Genomic DNA, 5630 nt, shown 5'->3' with positions numbered 1-5630 from the left:
TTTTGAACTAGGAGGGATTTGTTCTTTTGACATGGAACTTATAAGAGATTATATGGCCGCCAAAGAGTATTTTAATCCTGTTTTATTCAGTAAATGGTGTATTGATTTACATGGATACAGTAGTTTTAAAAATGAGATTGCCTGATTTAAATTTAAGAAACAGAATGGGAAATAAAAAGAGTACCAGTAGCGTATAAGCTGCGGTATATATTGTTTACTATTTTGAATTTAACGGGAGACGTATGATTAAAGCAACTGAATGGTGATCGGTGTAATGGGAATGTGGGAGGGCAGGGGAGTATTGAGAGAACTATGTAAGGTATTTTTATGGTGTTTGATGAAATTTAAGTTAATATATCGTGTTTGGTGATCATACCTTGTAGACCGTATATATTTCCTTGTATTTATGTCTGTGTTCGAGTTGATTTAGCTTCATCATCTTTACGTCAAAGGTTCGTTGTTCTCTGCTCCAGTAAACTTGTCAGTTTCCTCATAGTTGATCAGAGACGAGAATCTCCAGAATGTTCTCGTCGGCGATACTAGCAGTTTTGACACACCCGAAATTGTGTTGGTGGTAACAAATTACTTACAAAGTTTTATTACATAAATTTCCTTAATTCTTTCCAGTTTGTAACTATTTCGGATTCTTTTCTCCTTTACAAAAGTTACAATAATGCACCGCGTCGTATCTTCCTTAATACCAAAGTTATATAATCATTACATCAATCTTAACAAACAACTCGTAACTTATGTAATGTTTTTATTGTTTAACATTTCTTTACTTCATACTGCTACAATGACCCAATGGATAATTTTTAATTTTCCAGAAACATAGAAATGATTAATAAAATAGAAAATTGAATAAAATAAATATTGAGAATATATGCTCTGGGCTACATTATTGTTCGAAATTTTATTGTTACTTCATGCAGAGCAAACCTTTGGAACAAGTCATTGCTACTTACAATGTGCCATAGTCTGCGTCCATATTAATTTTCAAGACGATTGACAAATGGACGTGTTAATATATAATTGCAATTGTTTTCATGTCAGTCAATCAAAATTATTTAAAAACTGTAAAGTAGGTCTTAACGTAACCAAGCGTCACGAACTTCAACGTATTGTTCTGCATAAAATGAACTTAGTATTCTCAGTTTCCAAGACAGGGAAGCAATAATAATATAGATGGAAAGGTTGGATTCTACTCAATAACGTATACTCCGATCTGATTTTATGTATCTCTAGTAGTTCCATAATTACCCACCATAAAGTAATTACAGGGTTATTATAAATGATTGAAGCGGTTTCACAAATTCACTGTAGCTCTAGTAATTGAGATATTGTAACAAAACTCAACAGTAACGTAGAAAACTCAAAAAATGTATTTGTTGCAGGTGTACTTCAGACTTCTCCCACGAGAGCTCAGCAGTGAGTAATGAGGCAAGATGGCGGCAGGAGTCGAGAAGGCATTTAATGTCATGGCTTCCACACACTCCTGACCTAACCCCATGCGTAGATCTTTGATTTTTTGTGTGGGGTTATGTGAAAGATTCAGTATTCACATCTCCTCTACCAGCAAACCTGCCAGAATTGCGAGCAAACATCAACAATGCTTTTGAACTCATTGATAGGGACATGTCGCGCCGAGTGTGGGAAGAACTTGATTTTCGGCTTGATTTCTGTCGAATCACTAAGAGGACACATATTGAATATTTGTAATTGTTAACAAAAACTTTTTTTGAGTTTTTCTGTGTGAAATAAATTATCGCAATATATACTGTAATACAGTTATTCTAGAGCTGTGAAATCGATCCAATCATTTATAATAACCCTGATAATGAAATATAACTTAATTTTGTAGATAATAGCCGTCATCTTTAAAGATGGCGACACCGTACAAGATTTGTACTATCCCAAAATACTTTGGGCATGCATTACTTTTAACTTGACATCATCATTAGATTTCCATCTCAACTCTGTGACGAACTATAATTGAGACATTCAGATATCAAACCGATTAAGTGTATGGCTATTTGAGAATGCGTTACCCCCCGCAGGGATCGCGGTCAAAGTGGCTACTCGGTAATTTCAGTTTAGCCAGAGTTATAAATCGTACTGTGAGCCAGTCAGGGTTTCCGGGTCTTTTTGCCAGGTCCAGGTCTATACTAGCAGAGTTCCAATACTCTGCACAAAGCATCTTCCAAGCAGTTGTTTCTTTCTAGAATCCCTTTGCCTGGCAACACGTCTTTCCTTTTTGTCCTTCCTTTAGACATCTTTTAAACAGCAGGCGGTCTATTGTTCCGAAACGCACCAAATACGCTCGAGCTGACGTTTTCTCTGCGTTTTTATTGCTTTCGCGTTTGTGATTAGCCATCTACATTTAAATACATGGTCAGCGTATTCGAAGCGTACGCATGAGCAATAAATACGCTTTGCAAACGCTACCAAATAGCCGAGTGCTAACTCCATCAAAGGAGATTTTTCAGTAGAGAACATTTTAGTAACGAGATGCAATATATTTAAATGAGACTGATCAGAACGTTTACGCGTTCAAGTGGCAAATTGTTATACTATGAAGTTAATCGGTTTTGCCTCTGGAAAGAATGTATCTTATCCAACTAAAAAAGGATGTGTAGAAAACTAAAAACGATGGAGTTAATCAGTTTGGCTTCTGAACGCCTCAAAAGTAAGTGGATGTTGTCGCACGGCCACCATATTGATGACGTCACTTTTTGGTGCAAATGCACACTAAATTTAAAATCGTCGTATATTTCTTCATAAGAGTCAGTCATAAAGTCCAGTTAACAAGCAAGTGTAACCTGCTGCCGGTGTAATTCCTCTGCCAAGAATATCTATTACTAGCAAATAGGATACTCTCACTAATTACTGTGAGCAATATCTTAAGTTCTTCCTCCTGCTCCTTTCATACAGAATTCGTCTAAAGTGAAAGTTTCGCCCAAAATTCGAATGTCGACGGTCATGTTAGGGAAACATCCCAATCCTTTTTCTTCCGGCTTACATCATCTGAAAGTGCTGAAACACATATTTAATTAAAGATGAAATTCATCCAAACTTTAAATTTCATATCTCTAACCTTAAGGGATTTCGAGATACGAACATCTGATTACAATAATAAGAACACCTACCCGTTTTTTATCTCCCTTCTCCTCTTCTAGGACAAATATATATATCTTCTAGGACAAATTATTTTCAACGAACAATTCAAACACCGAATTTCATGTCAATTTATTCATATTTATGGAACCTTCAGGGAATCCGAGTTCCCCCCTCTCCCCCTCTACTAGGACAAATATTAAAAAGCGCTGAAACAAGCGTTAAAATACTTTAAACAAGAAGTAAAAATACCAAATTTTATGCCTGTAACATTAAAGGATTCCGAGATACGGCATTTTACAATATTGAACTCTTGTAATCTTACTTTTTTCTGTCCATCTAATTTTTTTCTGGTCTAAAGAAATGAAATATAAAAAGAGCGCCAAAACACATGTTTTAATATTTTAAATGAAAAGTTCAAGTACCAAATTTTATGTATTTGACCTTAAGAGATTCGACTTAAAGAGCTTATAATAATTGAACCCTTGGCCCCTTTTTATTCCTACTTTCTTTCATCCTAGACCAATTATAAAAACAAAAAGCGCTCAAACACATATCTGATTATTCTGAATGAGAAATCCAATACAAAATTTCATGCCAGTAATCTTAAGAGATTCCGAGATACGGGCAGTTTATTACCGGCTCATCCATTAATAATGTCGTGTTTTTGCACCGTGAGGAATACTGTAGAACCATAACTTCTCTGGAACCTGTTAGTCAGGAAAACAGTCTCCATTGGACTCCACTACACTCTTCCACCATCAGCCAGTTGCTGAATCCCCACTGAAAGAAGTCACCGATTTCGAAGCAGAAAACTTGGTCATTGGTCATGTACGTCATCCCCATCTCGTAGTGTCTTCCCGGAAAGGTGGTTTCTCAGGCTGCGAGTACGATAGTAGTCAGTTGGTTCAAGATCTGGTGAAAATGCCGGATGGGATTTTGTCCCAACCACATTCCTTAATCTTAGCACGAGTCCTTCTTGCCGTTTGTGGGCACACCTTATAGTCATGGATAAGCACACTCTTGCCATGAACCAGAACAGGACATTTCTTCAACAATGTAGTTTGTAGGGCTGCTCACAGCAGATATTGCATTGATCGTCTCGTTACATATCCAAAGGCTTAAATTAGATCCACCACGGATATCCCACCAAACATTTAACACTACTTTGTAGGAGTGGAGGTCCTGCTTTTGGCACAGTTCCTGTGTTCATCTCCAATCCTTGTCCCACTGACGTTTGCGTATAAGTTATGATAGATGACCCACCTTAAATCCCTATTCACCATTCTTGTCCAGAAACGGCTCACATTTGTGACGAGTGAGCAGGGAACTGCAAATGTCTACTCACTGTTGATTTTATTGAGGACTGAGAATACTAACTCCTGACGCATTCATTTACTTAGTTTTGATATGTACAAAAGGTTCTGCAGATGATGATGAAGTTGAAATGGGTGACATGAAGTTTGGAGATTAGTTCTTCAACAGTTCAAAGTAACAAACGTACAGTTATCAATTACACACATACTTCTAATAATGACACACTTGCTCCTGACAGTGACACGCGCAGTTCTCTACCTTATATTCCTAACAGTCATGCATATACTCATAAAGGTGACGCTCATAATCCTAAAAGTGGCACCTGATCCTTTTAATTATTGGACTTTTCAACAAAGGAAAAGAGAAGAATTCACAGGTAAGGCAACAAACTAAATTTACAAATAATGTTCCTAACATTCATTTCTAAGTACATAAATTATAAACAAGGAATATATTTATTAAGGGATTAAAGTTTTACAATGTATGTTCCAGAGAAGGAAATACACTTTACCTCAGACGTCAGAGCTAAAGTTTTATTAAGCTATTCAAGTTGATACAACAATATATTTTACTTGAGTAGTACCTCGAATAGAAACACTTTTCTCTCAACTAAAAGCTAAAAATGAAGCTGTAGTGTTTCCTTGTAGGCATGTTTAATATTACTAACGTTAACGATAGTATTTCAATGTGAGATTTCTTATATTATTTCATCCCACTGTTGAAGGAACAGAATAACAGAATTCTTGTTAAATCCAATGTTCCGAAGGATTTCTAGTGCTGCATTCGTAGGTCGTGCCAGGATGTTTTACGTACTTTTGCCTGATGCCAGAAATAATTTGACTTCAAGTTTGTCTGCGGCGTTATATTACCCACACGTTTTCTTCTTTCAAACTACAAGTCTAGAAATTATAAGTAGTAAGGTTTAATATATTATTTGTATAGGTCTTTCATTTATATATACTATGCATCCTTGTGACATTCTATCAACATGTCTTTGTATGATGTGTTTTTCCACAGTTCTATACGTTATAGTCAATCTATCCTCTGTAGCAATGACAATTAAAGATTCCGAGGTGTCAGTCCTGTTATAAATTATTACTGTGCGCTTCATTAATCTATGGTAATCATTTATCTATAACAAGATTTAAGTCGATGCATATTCCTTAGAAAGATCTGCTCTGTCCTTTTAGCCATCTCCT

The sequence above is a fragment of the Thermobia domestica genome, chromosome 3 (genome assembly GCF_964235325.1).
Source record: "Thermobia domestica chromosome 3, izTheDome1.hap1.1, whole genome shotgun sequence".
Classification (NCBI taxonomy): domain Eukaryota; kingdom Metazoa; phylum Arthropoda; class Insecta; order Zygentoma; family Lepismatidae; genus Thermobia; species Thermobia domestica.
The sequence above is the reverse complement of the archived record's forward strand: the minus strand, read 5'-3'. Positions refer to the sequence as shown.